The following is a 27,263-nucleotide window of genomic DNA, read 5'->3' as shown; positions in this document are numbered from 1 at the left end:
TGGATTTCTCCTAGGTCCACTCATTCCCCCACTTGCTTCTACATTGATGTTGCTATCTCTGTGACCTCTTCACAAATATATGAACTACTTTGAAAGTGGGGTGCTCTGAGAAAATTCCTGGGGGAGTCTCGTTGACACAATGCTCACAAATGCACTTGAGAAACTGTGTTTCATCAGTAACACTTTGAGCACCGGGTACAAACTGTAAATGAATGTTGTGCAAACGTTTGGCAGAAATACAGGCTTTCTTTACCGTTAGGCATATCTGTGGCTTTTTGATACTGTAAACAACTGACACAGCCATGGAGGAGTAGTGTATCTGAAATTGTTTATACAAAAGAATTCCATCTGTCAGTCTGTTTATAGTTCACATGTAAATGGGCAAAACCTTCATAATGAGAGAACCAGCAGAAATTCTGAATATGCTGCAAATAATTGTTTCAAAAGGGTGTATTGAGATTTTCCTCCCCCACTATAAGCAGTTTGCTTAGAAATTATGCTTCTTGGTAACTTTGCAGTAATTCCATGTCCTTTAAAGTTAAAGATGTGATGACTAGAAAGCTTAGGCTTGCTTCTGGCATTTCTGAATGCCAGGCTCTGCAGAGCTCTCTAAGGCTGGGCAAGAGAATTGTATCAGGAAACTTTTGCCTGAGGCAAGGTCAGATGCTAGAAAGCACTGAGAGATTGGCTGACTGGAACATCAGAGGGGAGTATCCTTTCCAAGAACATTGGAAGATTTTCACCATAAAAGATATTATGAGTCCCTGGCATAAGGAAGTCCTGCTTAGTTTATCCTTTTATTCTTCTTATTGTTTCTCTTTGAGTAATGTTTTATTAAGAACTTGCAGCTCTTACCCCCTGTAACTGAAGCACTTCATTTGGTTTACTCAAAAGACATGGCCAGAGATGGAGGCACAGAGAAAACCTAAAATTGCAACAGGATTGTTTGTGTTGTGATTCGCTAATGTCCCAGCTTTTATTTTGAAGAACTTATTCTTTGAAATGCTCTACAGTTGCTGAATGTGAAGTATCATGACTTCAAACTTCATTAGGTATTGAGTTGAAAAAAACTAGGGCATTCAGTGAATGAGGTATAAAGGTTTTCTATTTTTGAAATTTGTTTGAAAGGATTAATTAATAATCATCATCATAGTTCACGATATAATTCATAATTATTTGATCATAGGGAAAAAGATCATCAAAGAAATAATTTTGCCTGAAAAACAAAACACAGGGGCGGGTCTTCGTTCCAATAATCTCCAGAATTATCTTATTTCTATATATTTTATGCATCTGTGCCTGCCTGCCTGCCTGCCTGCCTGCCTGCCTTCCTTCCTTCCTTCCTTCCTTCCTTCCTTCCTTCCTTCCTTCCTTCCTTCCGTCCTTCCTTCCTTCCGTCCTTCCTTCCCTCCCTTCTTTCTTTCCTCCCTTCCTTCCATCTTTTGCTTTTCTATACATTCTCTATATAAAGAGACTTGAACAGTTCCCATAGTGATGCTTTTCTCAACCTTTAGAATTTCCATCTTCAGGGCATTTTCCCTAACATGTAATCTAATACCTATGACTGCATTTTTGGCCTATACTCTTACTTTTTTATTGTCAATGCAAAATTATTTTTTAAAGTTACTTAACTTAAATTGGTTCAAATCTTTCTTTTTCATCAAATTGTAGTTTTAGTAGGTCATCAGTGCTTAACTTCACAGCGTTTCTGACATAGAAGAGATTTAGGCAGATCAGCCTCATTTGGGTAAAGGAAAATGTTTCCTTGAAATAGTCTTTGAAGTGACGGATTTTTAGAGTGTCAAAATATTTTCATTTTCCTCTCATCCCTCTCTTTTCTTCCTCTTGTTACCTTTCCTTCATCCTTCTTTTATTTCCCTTCTTTTCACCTTTTCCTACCATTCTTACATTTCTTCCCTTTTTATACATATTAGGTCCCTACCATGTGCTAGGTACTAGGAATTCAGAGAGAAGCCAACCAAAGCTACAGTTGATAAATTCCCAGTCTGATGTGTTAGACATTCAAGAATATCAGTGATTAAAACAGCATACGTGCATCCACAAGACAGATGGGAGGGACACCTAATTTAACTAAGAAGGTCAGATGGTACATTTGAAGTGAGACTTTTAGGAGCAATAGTAGTTGACCAGGTAGACCAGGTAGACAAGGGAAGAAAGTTCTTGACAAAAAGCATAGCTCCTTCCAAAGTCTGCTGTTTCCTCCGGAAACCACCAGTAGTTGCATGAGCCAGGAGAACAGGTTGCTTTGTCGAGTGTGATAGGAGTTGGGCAAGGAATACCATGCTAGAAAATTCAAACTTCACCTCTAAGGTAATGGAAAGCCACTGCTGAATTTTAAGGAGGGGAGTGATAAAATCATGCTGTGTGGTGGACAAATGGAGAGGAGAAGGGGCAGGAGAACAAATATTTGTTGAATACGTGTTATATGTCAGGTCCACTGCTACCACTGCTAAGGACTTCAATATACAGATTGCAGTTAATTGTCCTAGCAACTCTATGAAGTGGATATTATGATTTCTGTATGATGCATGAGGAAACTGAGGTTCAGAGGTTTGTGTCACATGTTTTCATCTCTCATCTGCCGAGTGTCAGATTTGGAGTGTGAACCTAGATCTAGCGGATTTTGAATGTATTTTAGTACTTTGCATCAAGCCTGCCTAAGGAAAGACTAAATATTTTTTAAATTCCATTTTAATGGAGGAAAATCTTATATTTTTTAAAGCACTTTCATATTATTCTATCATTTGGGAGAAGGAAGCTGAGGCAAAATGTTGGTATAGAATTAACCAAGCGTTCTTAGAAGTTTCAATAGAAAATATGATAATTATAAATATTTTTTGGAGTGTTTTAACCCAAGAACAAACCAGATCTCATTTACAATGCTTTTCTTCATCCTCTCAACCTTTAATTTTATTATTCATCTTCTCTCCCTACTTTTGGAATGTAGAGGATTTTTTTTTCTATTTTAAAATTGAGGACATTGAGGCAGAAAAGAAAGTGACTTGCTCATAATAAAACAGAGCATAGAATGTGAAGAGCTTGATTTTATTCTTTTTCTCTCCTATGAAGTAACATTAGGTATGTATATATATATGTATGTATGTATATATGTATGTATGTATGTATCATCTATCTATCTATCTATCTATCTATCTATCTATCTATCTATCTATCTGTCTATCATCTGTATGCTAGGGCTGCCATAACAAAATACCACAGACTAGCTGGTGTAAACAAATATTTATTTACTCACAGTTCTGGAGGCTGCAAGTCCAAGGTTAAGGTGCCACCAGGTTTGGTTTTTCCTGAGGCCTCTCTCCTTGGTTTGCAGATGATCACCTTCTCACTGTGTCCTCACGTGACTTTTCCTCTGTGCATGCTCACACCTGGTGTCTCTTCCTCTTCTTATAGGTACAGCAATCCTATTGGATTAAGGCCACACTCTTATGACCTCATTTAAACTTAATTACCTCTTTCAAGGCTCTGTCTCCAAATACAGTCACATTGAGGGTTAGGGCTTCAACATACGAATTTTAGGGGTGCACAGTTGAATTCAGTCTGTAACACTATCTATATATCTTAAACTCCAAGGCATTATGATGCAGCCTGCTAGTTAGCATTAAATGAGGACTGATTTTAGTCAATGAAAAATTAACCATTACAATGCTGCATGAATTAGTTAAAGGCTGTCAAGGTGTGGGTTTAGAAAACTCATTGATTTTGTGGAACCAGTATCTCTGTGTTGGAAGAAGCCCTAAATATGTCTAATTCACACCCCTCATTTTTCAGAAGAAAAAATGGAGACCTAGAGGTTTTAAGTGACTTGCTTAAGATTATACAGTTTGTTCATGGAAGAATTAGGACTGGAACTTGGATCTACTGAGCACTGCTAAGGCCAAGTTTACAGGTTGAGAACAGCCATTAGTTTTATAAAATATGCCTTAACATTATCCACAGTCCAGAGCATTTCAAGGTATATTCTGGGTTTTTGTAAGTCACTAACATTGGAATAAAAGGAGAGAGAGGCTAAGTGGAACAGAAAAGAGGAAAAAGGGAGAAGGAAAGGGAACACATGCTCAATGAAGAAGACAAAAAAAATGTAGCTTCATTGATTGGCTAAAGTGGAGCTCATTGTCTTCTCTGCTAATGATTCCATTGTCAGCACAAAAAAGTGGGTGGTACCATCACTTCTGTCAGCCACAGAGTAACTGGGAGCAATCCACAACTTCTCTCTCCCTTTCTCTTGCTAAGAAAATCTTCATCACTTCATCACAAATCCTGCCAATTTTACCTCCTAAAATTGTTCCAAAATCTCTCTTCTCCAGGCTCATCCTATCATCATGTCTAAAGTCAGCCTTCATCATCTTCCATGTGGGTTCTTCTAACAGGCCCTTAAGTGTTTGTCTCTGTCTTCTTGGTCTTAAATCCATCCTCTATTCCTTTGTGTAAAAGCCCGCATTGCCTGTAGCAGCATTTCTTCTCTGACTTATTTGCCCCTTCAAAAATTACATATCATCTCTTTATCCTCTTTAGAGTTTTATTTTTTATGATTTTTATTATGCATTTGATATATAAGAAAGACCTTCTCATAGTATCAAAAGGAGAGGGATAATAAAGGCTAATATTTTTAGCACTTTTGCGGAATAGCTCAATTGTTGCTCACAATAATTGCGAAAGGAGGTACTATGATTATTGGCATTTTGCAAAAAGAAAGAGGCTCAGAGAAGTCAGGTAACTTGCCTGAAGTCACACACCTACAAAGTGATGGAGCTGTGCTTCCAGTTGGATTCTAGAGCCCACATTCTTAACCATTGTCCTTTATTGCCACTGCTGAGTCCTATGCAGGTTCACTTGACATATACTTGGAGGCTCTTGATGAGCACAATTAATAAAATTCTTTGATTAAAAACAAAAACAAAGTCAGAAGAGAAAATCATTACCATTAGCATCCATGCACTCCTGGTACATTCCTGCTATATCCCCCCTCCAAGGCTTTGCTCATCCTGTGCCTTCTGCCTGGTATGGCCTCTTTTCCTCTCTCAGCTTTGCTAACTCTGACTAATCCTTTGCGATTTTAAGAGATAATCTCCTCTAGGAAGGCTTTCAGCCTCCTCCTTCTTAGACTCTTATCTGGGCTAGATGGCCTTTGTCCATGTTGCATAGCACCATTTTCCTTTCTATGGTGGGTTTTCTGTACTCAATTGTGCCTCTCCCTCCCGTCCTCCTGTCTAAGGCTGGGAAATATATTTCCTAGAACCAGTTCCCTTGTATAGCTCTAGATTTAGTTTTGCCAATGAGAGAAATCCATGTGACATTTGAGAGCAGAAGTGAAGTAGAGGTCACTGTTCTCAGGGAGGTGTGGGGTCAGACATGGCAGTCTTCTAGATGTGAGCTCTCACTTTATGGCTTCTGGGCTTCACAAACTTCTCTGCAGGCTCCCTCTTTGCAGCCTTCCTGGAAAGTTCCAGCGAAAGCACCCACACTATGGTGCTCAGGGTGAAATCTTCATGGTCAACCTCTTGACCTTCCATAGCATCTTTCCTGATGTCTGCTCTCCCAACAGGCATGTGGTCCCCTAACTTTATGTAAAATCTATTTATTTGATATTCAAAGTGCATAGAGTGCACTGGTTCCTGACCAAACCCTGACTGATAGATCATCCCTAACTCATTAGAACTGAAATCATCAGTGACCATGGATGTCTGTGTCTCCATCTGAACATAGGTGCTTTAAAGCCCAGATCATCTTTCTATACCAAATACCTAGCATGGTATATAGTATACCCAAAGTAAATGTTTGATTGGTGAGGATACTTAGCTCCATGAAAAACTCCATTACTTTAGGGATGACCGTTTCCGTATTTGGGGGTCACCTCTGGGATAAGTCTTGTCAATGACCTCCACTTGCAGGCATAAGAAACAAAAGGAGGAAGAGAAAATAAGAAAAGGGAAAAAATGGCACAGGAGAGTAAAGTCCAAGAGGAAGAAAATCAGAGAGGTGAAGTGATAGGGAACGGAATAGGAAGCAGAGAGTTGGGGTGGCCAAGTGCCCCCTTTATTGGCTGTCAGCTCAGCAGTTGCTCATCCTAGAGCAGGAGTATCTCACCTTGAGTGGCACTGCTGTCTTCTCCACAGTCCTCTTTTAGGAGAACTTCACTTTCCACCTTCCAGATTTCTGCCAATGCCATAAGCTAGGCCATATGGCAACATCCAAACATTAAGGCTTACCAGACCCCAGAGTCTCACACTGCACCTTGTATTCTGGGGGAGCAGCCAGAGGCAGAGCATTGCAGGTTGGAGGACACACATTCAGGTGCCCCCAAAGGCAAACTAGGATTAATTTCTAAATTTTCTTTGATCTCAGGCTAATAAATTCAAGTAGGTTTATTTTTTCCCTTCATCTGTTTAGTAATAAGGAAAATTTTTTATTTTAGGAGCCAGGAAGGTTAGAATGTTTTCAAAACTAAGATTAATGATAATAGAGGATTTTTCAGGATGCATTTTGTTAACTGTTACTTGTCAGATTTAACATTTTTGGGACCAAATTCTTCTGCTTAAAAGATGGCTTTAGATGAACTGTATTCTTTTAAAATTTTAATTGCGTGTTCTTCTTGATACTTAACATCTTCTCCACTCATGATGAAAGAGGGCCATTGTTTTTTCTGTTTTGCACAATAAATACACACAGCTTCTATATTCCTCCAAAGTAAAAAGCTGCTTTCCCATCTTTTGTTCCCTTTTCCAAGGGGAATAGAAAAAAAATCAATTACCAAACAGAGAGCAATTTGAAATCTTTGAATAGATCAGGATACATTTAAATTCCATGTAGGAAAAAGAAACAGTTTGCAGCAATATAGATTTACTTAACAATTTTCCTTGAATTTAAGGATCGTATGTGGCTTCCACTGATCCATTAGGAATAGATCATCTTTAGTAAAGATTTTTCACTAAAGTTGCTTTCATATGAAAGACAATTGCTTTAATATAATAAGTTTGTTACAATTTATATGATGTGCTCTGGAGAGTTTAAGAAATTGCATGCAAAAAGGTTTTCTATATAACTCATATTTTTATTTTATTTTATTTTATTTTTTATTCATTTATTTTTATTTCTTTGAGAGAGGCTGTCTGTCACCCAGGCTGGAGTGCAGTGGCACTATCTCTGCTCACTGCAGCCTCAACTTCTAGGGCTCAGGTGATTCTCCCACTTTAATCTCCCATGTGGCTAGGACTGCAGGTGCCACACCACCACACCTGGCTAATTAAAAACATTTTTTTTTTCCAGAGACAGGGTTTTGCCATGTTACTTAGGCTGGTCTTGAACTCATGGGCTCAGATTCATTCACCTTGGCCTCCCAAAGTGCTGAGATTACAGGCGTGAGCCACTGCACCTGGCCCACTCTCATATTTTTTAAAAAGAAACTGTAGAGTTAATTCTTTAAAATGATTCTCAGATAGCAAACAACAGGAGAAGTAAAGGCATTCGAGAGGTGAATCAGGAGCGAAGGGAATTCATGTGTGTGTGTTTGTGGTGGGGGGTAGGGGTGGATTGAATAAATGGAATGTTTACGTTTTTTATTTTGTTTAAAACATGCTCTCTGCCCTGGTGTTTCTGACATGTTCACAAACACAAATTCAACATTAACATAAAATCAAACAGTTAAAAAAGCCTGTCCCTTCGAAGAGGTTGGAAGAAGATCCTGGCATCTGTGTTTCAGGGCCTGGGAGTGCTTCTTCTTGGGCTGTGAACCTGGGCACGCGGAGCTGGCAGGCACACTTAGGCTGGCAGGCATCATTGTCTAATGCTGCATAGGAAGGGGGATGTGGCTGCAGGAACCACTTTAAAGAAACCGGAGCTCCCTGGTGATGAGTGATGAGCTCTCAGGAATGAAGGGTCTTGAAGGAGGTGGGTGGGACCGGGGGGTGGTTGTGGTAGCGTAAGAGGAGGAGGGACAAGGTAGACTTTCCAATACTCAGCGTGAGCCATCAGCCCCTTCCACAACAGCCATCTGTGCTCTTAGGCCTCCCCTCTCTCCCTGCTATTCCAGAAGTGCTAGGCAACAGCTTCCCTCCTCCTGGCAAGGACCCTCCCTAGCACACTCATCAGAAAAACACAGCCGTGGTGCATTACATCAGCACAGGGTGGGGCCTGGAGAACACAGCAGCCCCTCACTGCTTGGAGTGGGGATGATTCAACTCCATTCAGGAGTGGGTCAAGGGAGAAAATCCACAGCTCAAACCTAATGATTTTTGCTTCTTGTTTACAAGTTTGAAATGTGAGTGAGGTAGAGCGTCAGAGCCCTTAGGATCTTTTGCTTTAAAGGTATCCCTTGTGAGGGTGCCTTTGATACTCCTTTGGATTACTTTTTGCTTTTCTACACTCATCTTTTAAAAAAACACACACACACTGCTTTAGTTTTTAATAGTTCTTGTCATGATGCAAAGGGCCTGACTCCAGCTGTTCTTCCCAAACCTCTGGGAGAGGCCTGGTTACATCTCGTTCTCATAAATCTTGAATCCAGTTCTAGCAAGTCTTTAAGCCTGACCCTGACATGCCCAGGCAATGCGTGATTGGAAACAGGAGAGGTGGAAAAGTCCTGTGCCAAGTCGTGTCCACTGCAAAAATACATCATCTGGCAATGGCTGTTTCAACATGTGGAGCAAAGTGGCACATGTCTGGCTGTACGAAGCAAGGCAAGGCCAGAGATGTACAATCTCACTTTTGTATTTTTGTATGACTTTACCAAGAAGACCAAAGTCAACGCATGGCTACAGATTTGCTGACAATCTCTGGGCTTATGGACAGAAGCCCCTGTTAGCCATAAAAGTATATTTTTTTACCTATTGTGTTTTGTGACAGAGATATAATTTAATAAATATTAAATTATTTATCAAAATATTTATCACCATATTGTATCTATATATTATATTACATGTCTATTTTATGTCTATATTGTAATATGTCTATTATATGTCCATATTATAATATGTCTATATAATATCAGTTATTAAAATGTATTAATATTAAATTTTAATGATATTATTCAATATTTAGTAAAGTTAAAATGCAATCAGAAATTGAATGTTCGCCAAAATCCCTGGGTGGGGCTTCATGAATAGTTCTGGTCAATGCATTTTGAGTGAAATGATGTATGTCACTTCCTGGCTGAGACAGTTAAAAGCTGTTACCTAATCCTTCAGCTCTCCCTCCCATACTCCAATTCAAGAGACCACATGTTGACATGGTGGAACCACCTGATAGAAGCACCTGTATCACCACTGGAAGAATAGCTGTTCTGGAGAGCCCTTCAAAACCTAAATTGGACTCTGCATAAGCAAGAAATCAATTTTCAAATGTAAGCCTTTGATTTCTAGCTTTTTGTTACTGCAGCATTAGCTAGTCTATCCTACCTAATACTTTCTGCACCAACATCTCTCAGATGAAGAAGAAAAGCTGTGCAAGAAAGAGGAATTAAGTAAAATATGCAGATATAGAGGTCACATATTCAGATCATCAAATACCTGACTGAGGAGTTAGTGAAGGCAACACTGAGGAAGAGGCCATGAAGAAGAAAAGTGGTGGCCGGGTGTGGTGGCTCATGCCTGTAATCCCAGCACTTTGGGAGGCTGAGGTGGATGGATCACGAGCTCAGGAGATTGAGACAATCCTGGCCAATATGGCGATACCCCGCCTCTACTAAAAATACAAAAATTAGTTGGGTGTGGTGGCGCACACCTGTAGTCACAGCTACTCGGGAGGCTGAGGCAGGAGAATTACTTGAACCTGGGAGGCAGAGGTTGCAATGAGCTGAGACTGTGCCACTGCACTTCAGACTGGAGACAGAGTGAGACTCCATCTCAAAAAAAAAAAGGTGGGTGGGGGGTGGGCACTGTTCCTATACTTCTTCTGTGGTGAAGTGGAATATTAAAACATTTTAATATTTGGTATTTAAAATATTGTCAGACATTTTCAAGAGACAAATTGGTACAACCTTTTTAGAAGGTGATTTAGCAACATAAATGAATAATTAAATTGTGCAGATTCTTTGGCCCAACCATTTCACTTCTAGAAATTGATCTTCTAGAAATAATGGGTAAGTGTGAAAATGTATGTGTTCAAGGATGTTTATTGCAAAATTACTGGGAAATTGTAAATATCATAAATAATCAACCACTGGAAATTGTGCAAATAACAAATTATTTCATTTCTACCTTAGAATACTATATATGAAGTACATAGTATTGGAGAGTGTATAGTAATGAAGAGCTAGATTTCTGTATATTATGGACATGGTAGCCACATTAGAGGTAGGTAGCCTCTAAGATGGTCGCCAGTCATCCCTGCTTCCTAGTATTCATGCCATAGCGGCATCCCCTCTGCTTGTGTGTGGGCTAGACCTAGTGACTTGCTTTTAATGAATAGATATGGCAAAAGTAATAGAACAACACTTTGGAGATGTCATCTATCTCAACAAAAAGATGGCTTCTGTTTTGCTTGTCCTCTTTTGCTTTCTCATTTGCTTGCTCTCGGGAAAGTCAGGTGCCCATTGTGAGCTAGCCTTGGAGAAGTCCACATGTCTATCACCATACCTGACATATAATAGACCTTCAAAAGATATTTTTGAATATTTTAATTAAGCAAATATTTGCTGAATACCTGCCTATATGTCCAGGCATTGTGCAAGCTCTGCTATAGAGTGCTGAGCTAGTAGGCACAGTTCTTCCCCTCATAAAGGGTATAGTCTAGGGAAGGAAGTCAACATTAAGAAGGCAAAGAGAGAAGCTTGTGGGGGAGCTCTGAGGTGGGGACCACATTGGAGTGTTTGGGGAATGAGTAATGGTGGCTGAAATAGAGTGAGGGAGAGGTAGACAGTGAGAGGTGGGGTTGGAGATGTGGGCAGAGGCCATAGGAAAATTCTCGATTTTATCCTAAGTGCCATGTGAAGTCACAGCAAAGGCTTTGAGTAGGGAAGAGATCATTTTATTTTGAAAAGTTTACCCTGACTGCTTTGTGGAGAACAGGTTGGCCACAGGCAAGAATGAAAGTAGGAAGGCTGATGATGAGACAATGACATTGGTTCAGGTGAGAAAGGTGGCAGTGGAAAGGGAGGGAAGTGGCTGGTTTGGTATACATTGTGGGGACTGTATTGACAGGGTTGTGATTGATTATTGGACATGAGGGAAGGGAAAGGTCAAGAATGACATCTATATCCCTGTCATTACAGTGCATTTACTGAGCCAGGAAACATTGGAGGAGAGGCTGCTGGGGGAGGAAAGATGAACAATTCACTTTGAAATGCCTCAAGAATATTCAAAAAGAGTTTCCAACTAAGCAGTTAGACAGTAGGTCCGGAATGCAAAAAAGAAGTCTAGGCTGAAGATAGCAATTGGGAATGGTTAGTTTATAGATGGTCTCTAAATCCATGGGAGAGACTGAAGAGGGAGGATGAAGTGAGAAGTCAGGGCTTAGGGCTGGAATAATACATGGAATATACTTAGTACCATGTCTGATACAGGGGAAAGCACTCAATAAATGTAAGTTCTCATTACCATTGTTGTTGTTAATAGACACAGAGATAAAACTAGGAGAGCATGGTGACACAGAAACCAAGATAACAGAGTGTGTGTCAAGGAGGAGGTGGCCAAATGAATGCCATAGAAAGTGAAGACATGTTGCATTAGAAACATGCAACCATTCATAGAGTGGTATGCTGGTAGAAAGGTTTACGGGGTGCCAGTTTAGTCAGTCACCCCTGTGTAGGACACCTATGGAACACCATAGGGGGCTCTGAGGAGAAACATCTCCTTATTGCCATTGTGTCCCCAGGCTAGTGAGCATGACCTGCTCTGTGGCTTTACTTGCTGCCATTAAACCACCAATAGATCTTTGTTGTTTGAAGCAGATTTAGGAGACCACCAGGGTCCTTTCAGCCATCTGGGTGCATTCTTAGGTATAACTGAACCAACAGAGTGAGGAGTCTCTATAGCTATGCCACAATGAGTTTGTTCCCATTTTATTGAGGACAGAGCAGAGTCTAGGCACAGATAGACTAGGGCTACTGACATGGTGTGATTTGAGGGGCTCAGAGAGGCCTCTATATCTTGCCTCTGATTATTCTCTGATTGGGAGAGATAAGAAGGAAGGATGAAGTCATTGAGGGCCTGGAGAACAGGCTGGTGATATTTAACTCATTCTAATAAGATCTCACTGTGGAAGGGCTGAGGTTACCAAGAAGTATGACCCAAGACACCAGAAGCTGTGTGAGTGTGTGTGTGTGTGTGTGTGTGTGTGTGTGTGTGTGCATGTTTCCAGATGTCTGTGTACGTGTGATGTGTGAACAAAGGCAGTATGGCATGAGAAGGCAATGGAAGGAGGAGGAGAGACTGCTCAACTTGCCTTGGAGGTTGCTCCATCTTATATAATCACCTTTGCAGGTTGGATGGCCCAAGATATCTAAGAAGTTCAGGATTGTTTCAGCTATGAGGAAGTGGCATTATCTGACCACAGGGCCTTATCACAGGCTGCTTCCCTGATACAAGGTGAAATTCAGACTTCTTGGATGCTGTACAGGTGGCCTCATTTGAAGAAAATTCGATACATGGAAATCTAAATTTTTGAAATGATTCACTCAATTGAAATCTGATTGAGGGCAAAGATCGTGTCTTATATTTCTTTCATATCCTTTGCCCATTAAGCCCTCCATAAATACACATTGTTTCTCTACTAAATAATTCACCTCAGGGTTCTTGGAAATAATGAGCTCCCTTAGCACTCTAAAGATACATTTCTATTTTCAAAGATTTCCTGGCAGCTTTTAAGGGGTGTATCTATTCTATAGTCAGAAATACATCTGTAGACAATTTTAGTTCAAGTGCACATACAACCAAACAGAATCAAATTCATGCATTCATAATGGCTTATCATGATGTTGCTTAGTTTGGCAGTTTTATTTTAATAGGCAAATATGTACTTTATAATCAATAGTAATTCTATTACTAGGTGCATAGAGGCAAAGAAGGAGCAGAGGAAGATGAGTACTTCCAATTTGAGTCAATGTCCAGGCAGATAGTTATAATCATTTAAGAGATCTCTTGGCTTCTAGAAGAACAAGTTTCTGGGGCCTCAGGACCACTCAGAAAAGAAAATAGATCTCCTGAATGTAAAGAACTTGCATTTATTCCAGGTGACAAAATTCCCCTCTTTTCTCCCCTGTTCCAGTAGAACAGAGGTGAGACATTTGGTGACAACGATCCTCAGTCTCTGGGGCAGACTGAGGCTCGCTATGGGCTGCGCCAGCTCACTCTCTACCAGGCTCAGGTCCTGATGCATACACACCACTCAAGCAACCCTGCATGGCCAACAAGAGCCTTCCTTCTCCAATTCCAAAAAGGATGGCACCTTTCTCCTCTAAAGGAGTTTCTATTTTGTGTAATTAATAAAAAATTAGGAGGCCTTTTCTCAAAATAATTCTGTATATATATATACGTATATATATATAATTCCTTTTGAAAGTGTAGATTTTATTAATAACTTCTGCTACTGTTGGGCTTACCACTGGATTCATGAACACAACCTCCCTTTGGCATTGCTGTTGAATTCCAAGGAGCTAAGATGTTTTGGTAGAGAGTGGAGAAGAAAGGGAGCTAAAGGATCCTTTCCTATGAGAAGCTGGACTTGTTTTTCTCTTTGGTGTTCTAATTTCTCTTAGTGTGTGTCTCCTTGTACCATTGCTGTAGTACATCACAACCACAAATATGCCTCTCTCTGGTGGAGGGCTGTTAGTGTGTTCCCAGAGAGACAAGCTGTTTGAAGTGAATACGTTCACTCCTTGAGCCATGCTAAGAACAGACTTTTATACACTTATTCCTGTGTGGCCACCCAGACTGTAAGTGTCTTGGAACTTCGGGGCTCATAATTCAAGGAAACCACTTTTATGCACAAATGAGAAATACATCCCCAGTTCGTGCATCACTGAGGGCTGGGCCGTGAGGAAATGGCAGCCACAGCTCACAGAAGGAACAAGAAAACCACAGCTTTGCTTACAAAATTGGCTGCTTGAAGCAAGTGTGCTAGCACTTTGGACAGATTATATATGCTCAACTTTGCTAAATCATTTACAGAAATCTCTTTTAAAAACAGAGATCTTTCCTTAAGCTGCTGTGTTCTGAATTAGACACATCTCTATTTAAACTCCATTAATCTGTACTATTGTGGTGATGTGCAGGTGCAAGTGTGGAAAAGCAAACATTTGAGAAAAGCCATGCCCTTTCTTTACAGAGCAGCAAGGCTCAATTTGCAATTTGCAATGATCTGATACTTTCCCATGGGTGAGCAAAGAGCTTGAGAATTGCATTCTCTTCAGGACAATGAGACTGTGCAATAGTCCGCTATTTTGGTTTGTTCAAACAAGTAATGGAAAACGATTTCACCAATTCTTTTTAGGCATAAGGGTGTCACAGAAGTTTTTTTCTAATGGACTGTCGCTAACCTGGCCACAAGTGGCCAGGAAGAAGTTCTTAAAATTCAGCTACGTATGAAGAATGGATGGATTCCCCAGGTCTGGACAGGTGAGGAGTTAAGTCTAGAGGAGGCTACTGAGGCAAAAAGGAGCATGTAGGTAATAATAAGTCAGAGTGCACATGTTAGAAAGTCGAATAATCATCCTTGGGTGGAGATCAATTTTTCCTTGCTTGCTTTTCTGCTTCCTGCTTAGTGTGGATGGACCAGAGTTTATAGGAGCCAATTCCTGGCCTAAAGAAGATGAATGGCCATCTTGTAGCTCATATGTTGTTGCTGGTCTGCTGAGTCAACTTGTGGTTGGTGTGAAGAAGCATTTATAAACTCTGCTCTGTTTCTCCAACTCCTGGGCAAGGTGTGTGTTTAGTTCTATGGCAAAGGGCCTTGACTTCTATGTATCACCAAGATCAGTCTACCTGTGCCTATGGCTTCCAGCCTGCCTTGGATAATTTTTGCATCCATCTTCTCTGCCTGATTGCTTGTCCTATGGACATCCAGCTCCAGACTCAGACATGGAGACAACAGCCTCACAGAGACTGCTTATTCAGCTCCCACGAGGCCAATTCCCTGGAGCAAATCTCTACAGTTTCTGTTTCTCTGGTTGAACTCTGACCAATATAGTTGGTCATCTGAAAGTCATCTCTACCATCTCTACATGGTCCATGCCCCAGCATCAAGACTGGGACAGTCCTTCCTTCCCAGGGGGCAGGGAAAGAAGTGCAGGCTCTCTTTACCACTACTTGTGGTACCATGCTCTATTTTCTATCATGCTCTCTCACATGATTATTACCTGTGAGATAAACAAGGTAGAAACTCTTCTCCCATTTCACAGAAGAGGAAACTAAGGCCTGTGAGCTTTGATTACTTGTTAGCAGATTTCTCAGGATTAGGATCTAGACCACTGGACTTCAATTACACTTATTCTGAGATTCAATATTATTATTTTTCAAACCCAAGCATATGTAAGTGAGTGTTGAATTTCTTTGCTGGAGGCAAGCCTTCTCTGTGGATAGTGTAAGCTGTGATTTCTCAATGAGAATGAAATTATAATGGAGCTCAACTTGACATTTTCTTCTCCTTGAGTTTGAAAATAACTTGCTGATGAATTTTTTTAGTATGTGCTTCAAGATTCACTCATGCTGTTCACATTTCCTTGTCTTTTATAGTCAAATGTGTTACTGTTTGAGGTAAGGGAGCTTCATAGTGTGTACTTTCCTTCTGATGAGGCAGAAGCAGACCGGTATGAGGAAAATTAATATAAAATATTAGGTCGCTCATAAAACAGAGGTGATATATTTACATAGAAATGACATGATCAGGATATAGATCTAAAGGACATTAACACATTAGTTTCTTGCCTGTGGACAGATAAAATTGTGGGTTTTTTTCTCTCTTTAAGACTGATTCTTTTTTCAAACTTTTTTGAAATAGTTCATGGCACAGATGAACCACATATAGTGCCCAACCCACTAGAATGTAAGCCGCATGAGACCAGAGACCACATCTGTCTTGCTTATGGTAGTCCCTAGCATCTAGTACATAAACAGTGCTTACCACATTGTAACTTACTGGGTGAACTTAATCGTCACAAAAAAATGAGCAAGAAATATTGTTATCCCAAATGAAGAAACTCAGTCACAAAGAGTTTAACTAACTTACCTAAGGTCACCCAGTAAGTTAGTAGTGAAGCAAGGTATGAATCCAGGCAGTCTGGGTCTAAAGACTTGCTCATCACCCCTACATTGTATTGCTATCCTGTGATTATTGTTCATAATTGGCCTGGATTATACTGGATTATTATATCACTTATAGCGATATAGTAAGTGATAAATATGTTAATAGCCATCACCAATTTGTGGCTATTTCATCCCAATTCTCTTTTAGAACATATGTATTAGACATGTCTATACATGCATACACATAGGCATGTATATATACATACACATGCTTACTCCAATGACAAATCTCTTTCCCAAACACTGGATAATAATAACAGGCATTAGCCATAAAAAAGGTGAATGTCTCTAAGTACAGGAGCCTCCCTCTCCTGTGGCTGCAACTGCTATTCTTACTATTGACTGGATGCCCAACTGCTTTTTGGATGAAGGTGAGAAATGTTGTCTTAGTCCTTCTAGGGTTACTACAAAAGAATGCCTGAGGCTGAGTAATTTATAAATTATTTGGCTCACAGTTCTGCAGGCTGTACAAGAAGCATGGCACCAGCATCTGCTTCTGGTGAGGGCTTTAGGCAGCTTCCAACTATGGTGGAAGGGGAGGGAAGCTGGTATATGCAAATATCACATGGTAAGAGAGGAAGCAAGAAGGGGGCATGGAGGAAAGCGCAGACTCTCTTTAACAACCAGCTCTCACAGGAACTAATAGGGCAAGAACTTGCTCATTACTGTGAGGACCTCACTCATTACTGCAAGGATGGCACCAAGTTATTCATGTAGGATCCACCTCCGTGACCCAAACACTTCCTAGTAGGCCCCACCTCCAACAATGGGGATCAAATTTCATCATGACATTTGGATGGGTCAAGGAAACCAAACTATAGCAAATGTGAACAGGAAAAGAGTGAATGGAGCCACATTGAGGCTTGGTGAAACAAGAGTGGGAAGAACGAGAAGAAAGAGAGGGGTATTTTGAATGGCTCCCAAGTCTAAAGCATTCAGTAGGCGTTAAATAATAACAGTCCTTCTCAGAGTTTTCACAATGGAAATGACAGTGACCAAATTTTCAACATGGGGGTCAAGACCACTCTGGATATGATCTGCCTGAGCACAAAGCCTTCAGGAATGACTTAACTCCCCTAAGTTAGCTGTCAACTTCATTTTATTTATTTATTTTGAGACAGAGTCTCTCACTCTGTCACCCAGGCTGTGAGTGAGTTAGCTGTCAACTTTAAATAAATTGAAAACACATAGTAAAGGAATAATTTTGAAGATTTAGGAGCCAGCTAATCTCTTTATCTCATTGGTTCAATTTTCCCCACCCTCTCTGTCCCTCGTTGATTTCAGCTGCTCTCCTTTCTTGCTCAGCTTTCTGCGTGATCGGGTTCTGCCACATTGCCTGGTCATCATGCACACTGACCAGGAGCCAGAGTTCAACTCCTGCAGCCCAGTGGTTTTCATTTGTTAGAAATGACAGGGTTTTCTTGTGCTGTTATAAAGCTTATCTGCTCATGTTATTTCTCAATATCAAATCACAGTAGAAAAACAGAAATCCCCCTGCTTAACACAGGTAGGATTACACTTGGGAGTGTTGATGACTTCAGCAAAGATTTTCCACCTACGGCCAAGTGATTGATGGCTTATCCATCTGCACATAAAACCAGTGTTTAAATCCTGGCTTGAATGGTCATGTCACCTGTAGTTTCTAAACAACTGAATATTTTCTCCCAAAATAAGAATACAAGAAATAAGAATGAACACTTGTAAGTTAGCTTATTTCTCTCCTGTTTGATAAGCCTGGAGGAGTCTCTCATATGTGATGGTAATTGTTATTTGTGGCTCTGTGGCAGGCCACAAGAAGGTCACCAGACTTAGGCTGTGGCTTATTCCCCTTTTGTCTTCTCACGTCAGCAGGTGTCATAAATATCAATTTCATTATAATTTAAATATAACTACATAACTAGACATAATGGGCTTTTGACTTTCCTTTGGAAAACTGATTGAGGCAGTTTTGGGGGCAAATAAAATGAAAACTTGCCTGTTTTCTTTTTTTTAATTGAATTCTCCTTCAATTTGATCCGTACTAGGGTATCAAATATTGCTTTCTAGTTAACTCCTGTTCTCAGCTTTAAAAATACTGTGTGTACACTGTTCAAGGTGTACAAGCACATACACATATACATATAGATGTAGACACATGTACATACACTGTTCAATAATTTATACTTTGAACAGCATTCCGATTGGTGGTGCGTCTAAATGTTTAAAAAATAGTCAGCATGCCATGTGAATTGTGCTACATCCTGAGCCCTTGGTCATTCTCAGCTAGACCACTGTGACAGATTCCTAACCAGCCCTCCTGCTTCGCTTCTCCCCTTAACTCCTGATGGCCATGTTCTACACAATAGCCAGAGTGGCTCTAAAAAAGTAAATCCGACCACACCAGTCCCCTGCTATCACTTTCTGGTGGCTTTCCACTGCAATGGGAGTGTCATTCAGATGTCTCACAAGGGTCCACCCTGTCCTACATGACCTGTATTTTGCCTTTCTCTCGGACTCCATCTCATTCTACTTCTAGGTTAAGATCCTGTCTGCCTCAGGAGTCTTTCCACTTGCTCTTTCCCCTGGCTGAACCTCTCTTCCCTTAGGTCTTGGCATAGCCAACTTTTTCTATTCATTCAGGTCTTAAGCTCAAATGATATTTCTACTCTTAAGTGGACCTCCCTGCATGCCCTGGCTGAAGCAGCTTCCCCCTCTACTCTCTATCCTATTCCTCTATCTTTTATTCATAGAATGTATCACTGTCTGAATTTAACTCATGTATGTTTGTAAAAACATTTATTGTGTGGTACCCCGGGGGAATGCAGGTGCCATGAGAGTGTCCTCATCTGTCTTTTCCATCACTGTACCACAGCACCTAAAAACACATAGGCATGTTCCAGAGACTCGAAGAATTATTCGATAAGTGGATGAGTAGATGAACAATTTTACTTAAAGGCAATTTGGGGTAAATTTAATTTTTTGCTTCCAGCTTTTTTATTTTGAAAAAACTTAATCATAACTGTCAGTGCTGATTGCTACTTAGAGAATCATAGAAGCTTTTAGTTGGAAAAATTGTTCAATGATCAGTCCAAGCAGACATTCCCTTAGCCAACAGCCCTGACAAAGACTCATCTAGCCTTTATTAAAATATTCCCAATGTTGAAAATCTCACTCCTTACTTATCCAACATATTCTAATGTTAGACAACTCTGTTGTTTAATAAACCAAAGTCTCTTTGGATTATGCCAAATCTTAGGCATAGTTCTGTCTTGAAGGGTTACACAGATAAGTCTTCTTTCTCTTTCACACAGAAATGCTATCATGATTTCTTCTCAGATGGTTTTCTGTTTACTAAATGTCTTCTGTAAGCTCAATGATTCCTTACATGACCCTCTTACCAGATCTTTTGTTTTTGTAATATTTTTTAAAAGGTGTTTGCTTCCTTCTCCTTCCTGAACACATTTTTCTTTGACAATATTCTCATTAAATCTTGTCACCCACGGTGGAAAACAGTATAAAGCCATGTGAGTATAGAAAAAAATCAGGAGTCAGAAAAACTAGAACTTGAGAATTGTGGGAGTTCCCTAAGAAAGCATGATCATTACTATCAATAAGACTTCTTTTGCTGGGCATTTGGGTTGGTTCCAAATGGAATACTATGCAGCCATAAAAAAGGATGAGTTCATGTCCTTTGCAGGAACATGGATGAAGCTGGAAACTATCATCCTCAGCAAACTAATACAGGAACAGAAAACCAAACACTCTGTTCTCACTCATAAGTGGGAGTTGAACAATGAGAACACAGAGACACAGGGAGGGAAACATCACACACCGGGGCCTGTCAGGGGGTAGGGGACAAGAAGAGGGAGAGCAGTAGGACAAATACCTAATGCATGCAGGGCTTAAAACCTAGATGACTGGCTGATAGGTGCAGCAAACCACCATGGCACATGTATACCTATGTAACAAACCTGCATGTTCGGCACATGTATCCCAGAACTTAAAGTAAAATAAAAAAAAAAAAAAAAACTTCTTTTTTCACGGTGTTGTTTCTTTTAACTATATTGGTGTGTCCTTACATATAGACTTGAGAAAAAGAAATCATAAGAAGGTCACCAGATTTCTCCCTTCATACTGCCGATGGAGATAGATGGGCTTTGCAGATGTGACTTCCCCTTGGACCCTCAGTCAAATAGAATTCTCTCTGAGAGAATAGGCTTCCTTGACTCTTTGTACAATTTTGTTGCATCTTCAGCCTGAAATCTCAACAAATACAGATTATTTTTCCAACACTGAATATTGCCAAAAAAAAGGCCACCGTTCTTTTCTTCCTGGTTTCCTCTCAACTTCAGTAACAACCAGAATACAAAGGCCGGACTCACAGTAGGAACACAGTGGTGGCTCTCATTCAAGCAGAAAGTTGACCAGATGGATAATCTTCTCTCTTTGGACTTCTCTGAAAGTATTTTTGTCTGTGCACTTTGGATGGCATGTGAATCACTTGGCCTGTTGAAATGCCTTACATGGGTGCCAATAAGCCGTTGAAGTCAAAGTAAGCAGAACAAAACAAAGTAAACAAAACACTTAAAACACAATTAAAAAGTAGGCCAAAGTTTGCAGTTTTTTAAAAACTAAACTAAAATCCGTCTGATTCTATCATTTTGAGTTGTAGTGATTGTTTTTTGAGAAGATGGAGGTTTTCAATGAACAAGTGGTCTTTTGCAAGCAGTATTGTCCCAATTGATCTTATGATTGACGTTTTATGTGGACATGGCGATTGATCTTATGAAGGCCCTTTGGGGACTCCTCCGGCGTTGGCAGTTGGGTAAGGAAAAAGAGAGTGTTGTCACAAGTCTAAAAAGGCCACCATGCCCAAGGATGTATATTGTAGTCATTGAAATACTCACTGTCAACCTCGTAATTAAGGCATGGAGTTGGACAGTGCTCTGTATTTCCACACATGTGCCCTTGCCAGCCTCATGGACTTAGAGAAGTAATTTCTTTTCCCATTCAAAGCTGCCCTTAATCTCTGTTTCAATCATATAAAATTCTACTGCAATAGGGATGGCAGATAGAAGCTGCATGTGTGTGTGTGTGTGTGTGTGTTTGTGTGTGTGAGAGAGAGAGAGAAAGAGTGAGACACAGAGACACTGAATATTGCTAAATATTCAGAGACAGAGAGAGAGATTTACCCATGTGATGATTCTGAACATGTAATTTAACTAGTTTTACTAATAGGCCACATGAAGCTCTCCTCGTGCTTCCTTGAAGATCTGATGGTGGGTTGGAATCCAGCCATCACTAGCTAGAAATTCCAAATGGATTCAGCTCAAGATTTTTTTTTTTTAATCTTTTAAAAAATTTTTTACCTTTAGGGTTATTCACTGGGACACATTTGCAGTAAAAGAAAGATTTTAATACCAGGCTTATACTTGATTTTTAGACATTTCTGGAATCCTGTTAAGGGTTCCAGAAGGATAGCTTCAATATTTTTAGTTTTCTCTGATAGCGATGGTGTTTTTAGGTTGATAAGGAAACTCCTCTGTGATCATTACTCATGTATTGTCCTTGATCAAATGAAGGAAATGGGGAGGGGTGTATGTAAGAGGATAAATGAGATAACAGTGATGTTGCTTGAAGCCAGACATGTTGTAGAGACTGAAATGAGAGTTCAAGGAGATGAGCTAGGAGGATTATTAGAGTCCAAGGGAATTATTGTGTCATCGAGTTAATAGTACTACAGGGAGAAGATGCATAACTCATTAGAAGAGAAACCAGAGAAGATTTATTTGGTAATATGTGACCCACCTTCCTTACAACTGGAGAAAGTTATCTCTAGATCTATGAGGTAGAGCTGGCAAATAGATGCTGGAGATCTTTTTTTCTTTGCTGAGATGTCAGTGTGCAATGTGAAAACCAAAAGCTCCTAAAGATAGTACAAGAAATCACACATCTTATAAATTACATCTCTTTGCTAAAGATGATGGACTTTTCCAGGAAACGATGCTATTGTTATTTCCCAAGTAGAGTTTTTTTTTTTTTTTTTTAACTTAAATGTTCTTGAAGAACTGAAGAATTGATATATAGAGAGAAGACAACGAAGGTAATAAAAAAATGCAAGAATTGTGGTTATTGGTGTTCTGTGTCAAGATCCTTAAATCTCAGCCTTTCTCTTAATATCACAGAAATAGAGCAAAAAGTCTTTTGTGAAGTAAGTAGCCAATAATGTTTTGTGCCCATTTTAGAGATAGTGCACTTGAAGGGCACCTAAAACAGAGTGAAAATTACAGAGAAACAAACTTACTGTTATCACTAGGCAATTCCCTCTCCTGGAATAATCCCACAAAACAAACAAAACAAAGTAAACACAATAAACTCATCTGTTGCCCACACCTTTTTGATAATTGCAAGACAGCTTGCGATGGAAGATGGAAGGCAGATCTGGTAGCTTTGATTTTCCTCTGGATGTAGACAGCCAAAATTGCAGAGCATGGTGCTTGTCCCTGTATTTGTTTACCTCATTTTTTCTTCCAGAGATCAGACAGGCCTGTCCTAGTTTTTTCATTAGAGTCACTACCCTTTCCTTTGTCTATATGGCTCCCTGGGGTCTCTGTTCATCTATATATCATCGTTGAATAGGCTTGGCTTCAAATCCCAGCTTTGTCTCTTTCAAGTTGTGTAGCATCAGGGACATCACTTACCTTAACCCACTGTCACCTTAGAAATAAAGCCTGAAGCAAAACTGTATATGTTATCACTTTCATGGGAAGTGTCATTCTAGAGAAACAATAGTGAAGAAAAAAGAGAGGGAGGCAGCACAGGAGATAGGAGGAAGAGCAGCTACCGAGGAGCACGTTCCCAAGCTGGCCTCTGCTTTGTGACAATACCATTGATTGCTCAATCTTTTAGGTCATCTTTAGGAGCTGGCATGAATTGCTATGTTTCAGAACAGTCCACGTAGAGGAATGAGGAGAAGAGGATTCATCCATTAGCTTCCATCTCCCATTGGTGAAAGCTTGCCCTGCAACTCCTCCACACTTCTGGGTTGCATGACCTGTCCTGCTACAGCCACTGTGGAAATGTGAACCCATGTTAGTAGCCACCTCCTCAGCATGAGCTGCAGCTTACGGGGCATGCAGCAAGTAGGAGCAAGCCAAGGGCCCTGTGGGCTAGACCTCTGGCACATTGCAGAACCAGCATGAACCAGGGCAGGTGGTGAACACCGAGAGGGTCCCATGGTACTGCCCACCATAGAGACTAAAACAGAGCCGTTGGCAAGAGGCAGGAGGCTCTAGGCATGAGGTGTTTTCCGTCATAGCCACACATTACCTCAGATTCCAGGAGCAGCTGCTGCAGCAGACCCAGCTAGCCCAGCCTGCAGATTGTCACCATGAAGACAGAGATGACCCTTCCTCCAGTGAAGAGCAAAGCTTTGTGGCCTATATGACTGCTTGGTGCTGGGCAAGCTTCCTGAAGAGTCATCAGCACCTGGAGACCATGGCTGAGTGAATCCAGGGTGGGGACAGGGCATAAGCTGGGTCCAGTGCATTATCCATCCTTTCTAGGTCTTGGCTTCTTTATGAATAATGAGCAGTAGCAATTGCTATTTCCTCTTCTTTGCCATTCCAGGCTTTCGTCCACAACATCCTCTCTTTCCAGCTGTGTAGCAGGCGCAGCTCTAAGCCCATGTGCTTGGGGTCTCTTACCCTTGGAATTGCCTCCTTTGCCGGGCTTTCTAAGTTGTCTTACTGCTAGTTTTCAAGGATCTTAAAAATCCGTCCTCTTGTATGAAGATTTCTCTGGCTGAATGGGCATTATTCTGGCATATTCCTCACCTTCCAAATAAAATTTATGAGCATGTTATTTAGGCTCTAACAGCTTTATTTGTTTTTGGTCCTGGCAATGACTGTATTTGGAATGCTCTTTGTAAATACTGTGGCTACTGAGATCTCATTGAGGGCAAAGAATGGTTAAAGTATCACTTAAAAAAGGCAGCCAACTTCTCTACATGGGAGATACCACAACTTTTGGCTGTAGAGAGTGAGAAGGTAGGAATACTGCTGGTTGCTACTATTTTTCTTCTTTCTTTTTGCTATTGTTCATTAACATCCCCTTATTTCCTCTGATTGTCTCACAACGGGGGTAGTCTTTCTGCTTAATTCTATGGCTTGAGTCTCCTTAATAAGGCAACAAGCTGCCCTGCAATAGAGAAATGAAATGCCTCACTCTTCCCCACCCCAGTTCCATGGGGACTGAGGCTCGATAGGTCAGGGTTGAAGTTTGGGTTTTGGGGACCACAGCTGGGTAGGGAGGGGGGGAATTTACCATATGAGTGTCCCAGCATGGAAAAAGTCAAAGGATTATTTTGATCCACTGTCTTTAGGGAACATGGAGGCTTAAAACCAGCATATGCAAATACTGCCATTAAATTGAAGGGGCCACCTTCAGGTTGGCTGATGAGAGGCAAAGTCAAGAGTTAGGAGCTGGATGAAACCAGCAGAATGTGAGATCAGGAGCAATAGGAGAATGTTTTGGATAACTGCCAGAATGAAGCCGGAGCTTGGGACCTGCCTTTAATGGCCATCAGCCAGGTGTAGTGAAATAGATGAAAAGCACAGCATCGGGGTAGATCAGATGTATGACCAGGACTGCACATGTGGAAAGAGACTTTTAACAAGGGACACACCCATCTTTGTATCTAGCTGCTCACAAGCACTGAACTACACATCGATGGGAAATAAACATATGTAGATAACCAATTTGATTAAGGAAATCAGTCAGCAGCAGGTGGAATTTGCCCTCACACCTGGGCTTTCTCTCTGCTGGCTGATGCATGTGTTTCACAATTGGTAAATGCAAAGCAGCATTTCCCACTCCACACACACATACACCTTAGCCTGTTCTTGCCATAAGCAAAAGGCCAAAGAGTCCTTATTTCACACTCGGTTTTGGAGTATTTTGTGTTCCCTTGGGTAGGAAACTGCCTCTCCTTGTTTTTAATATGGTGACTTTTCAGCTTATAGCCTGGGTAGGGATGTGATATTTGGTTAATGCCAAATTTGCTCTGAATGTTGCTGGCTTTAATATTCATGTCCTGGAAACTGCAGCTTTCCCCATGGTTTGGATATTTACATCTACACATTATATTGAGAAAGCCAGAGTTGACGCTCATGGAAAAAAATAGCTAAATTGATGACTAATTTTACATCAGAAGCTTTTTCAACCAGAGAAACAGTATGCTACAAGAGTAAGCAGGGCCGCCCCACCCCTGATCTCCTGCCCTCTGCCTGGAGAGAGGAGATTCTCAAGTGTCTCTTTGAGAGAGGGTGGAGGAACCACTGAGCAGAGCCCAGCTGTGTGGACCCACACAGCAGATGGTTCAGCTGAAACACAGGAGGCTGGAAGTTACTGTTCACTGGGCACTACTGACCAAGGCCCTTGCATAACGCAGCCACTTGTTATGCTGAAGAGGATTGTTTGGAAGGAAAATGGGCTGGTTTTTCTTGCTTCACGTATCCTTACTGGAAGGTCATGACCGATCTTTCTTACTGCCCACACTTTTATTTATACACCATAAGGAATAATTTCCATCTCACTCTCCCCACTCCTTTGCCAGAACATATAGAAATGTCTGTGTTCAAAGGGCTCTTGTTTTCTTGGCTGAATATCAAGATTTTTTCCAGATTGTCAACTCCTTAAGAGGGGAGAAGCATAAAATCCAGCTGTAGAAACCAAGAAGTGACCTAACATGATCCAGGTGTTTCCAGTTTTCTTAGGAAAGAAGGCGAGTATGTATGTCATGTCTGATGGGCCATGTATAGAGGATACTGCCCGATCACATTAGGTTGCTGATCACAGTTGTGATGGTGGGTTGTGGGTGAGTCCACAGTGTGTAACAGCTATATCTGATTTATCAAAATTGGTTTTGTAGTGGTATTCTGAAAGTTCATGACCTTATTCAATGCACATAAAAAAGGATTTAAAAGCAGTAAAATTGTAAAGACAACATGGTGGTATGTAAATGCAGGGAAAAGGCAGAGGAGAAACGGGCTTTGACTTTAGTTCTGCCACTTGCCAGCCATGTGTCTGTGGGTAAGTCTTCAATCTCTTTGATCCTCATGTTAAAAATCCATAAAATGGATAAAATGTCTGCCCTTAATGCTCCATTATAAAATTAAAGTATTGTGTTGGGGACAGATTTATTTATACAAATAACTTGGACAAAGCTATATAAATAAATGTGCATTTAGTGGTCTGCCGGCTTACCTGTTAAGTCAGTAGTAACATTCCGAGCCACCATCCATCAACTGGATATGGTCTACTATATTTTTAGATTCCATTTTTTAATGAATTAAAATTGAACAAGTCTGGGAGAATAAGCTAATTTCCCAGAATGAACACCACGCCACCTGCCAAAATCTTCCTCATCCACCCTGTCACTTACTTCTCAAAGCATTCTTAGGTCTTCTAAACTGTAATGACTCTATTAACTCCTGTGCCTTCCTAGCGCGGGTCATGTCTGCGTCAGCTCTTATGGGAGGTTAGCGACTATGGATGATGGTCATCTGGGAGCATGTCTGTCTTCCCCTGCAGACAGGGGCCTAGTCTTAGTTGGCTTTGGGCCTGCCCACCTTACCTTGTAGAGTGCCATGCATGTAGGTACACAGAAATGCTTTTTAAACTGAATTACTGTTTTTCTTCAGTAGACTATACATGGGAGGAAAAAAATGGTGGTGGCTTCTGAAGGGCATCTGGTGTTAATAGATGATGTCACAGAAAAAAATCAGAGCAAAGATCAGAGAGCTGGACTGCCGTACAAGCTTTGCCACTGCATGGCTCTATGTGCCTTGGATGAGTCACTAAACTCTCCAAGCCTTTGTTCCCTCCTCTTTGTAATGAGAGAATGGGATGAGTTTGACATTATGCTTCTTAACAGCACTAAGATTCTAACATCTAAGGTAACGTGCTGAGAACAACTTCAGGTAAATCAAGGAATGTGTTAAATTTTTT

General features: G+C 40.7%; 1 long non-coding RNA gene across 1 annotated transcript in view; it reads left to right on the top strand.

Moving 5' to 3' along the window:
• Window positions 1-27,263, top strand: part of LOC129487886 (uncharacterized) — a 52,815-nt gene that overhangs the window by 11,757 nt on the left and 13,795 nt on the right. Inside the window, exon 2 of the long non-coding RNA XR_008659507.2 lies at window positions 9,222-9,376. This is a non-coding gene — a long non-coding RNA (uncharacterized lncRNA). The remainder of the gene's footprint in view (window positions 1-9,221; window positions 9,377-27,263) is intronic.

This window comes from Symphalangus syndactylus, chromosome 8 (assembly GCF_028878055.3).
Source record: "Symphalangus syndactylus isolate Jambi chromosome 8, NHGRI_mSymSyn1-v2.1_pri, whole genome shotgun sequence".
NCBI lineage: Eukaryota > Metazoa > Chordata > Mammalia > Primates > Hylobatidae > Symphalangus > Symphalangus syndactylus.
Note: the sequence above shows the minus strand (reverse complement) of the source record. Positions and strands in the feature narration are given on the sequence as shown.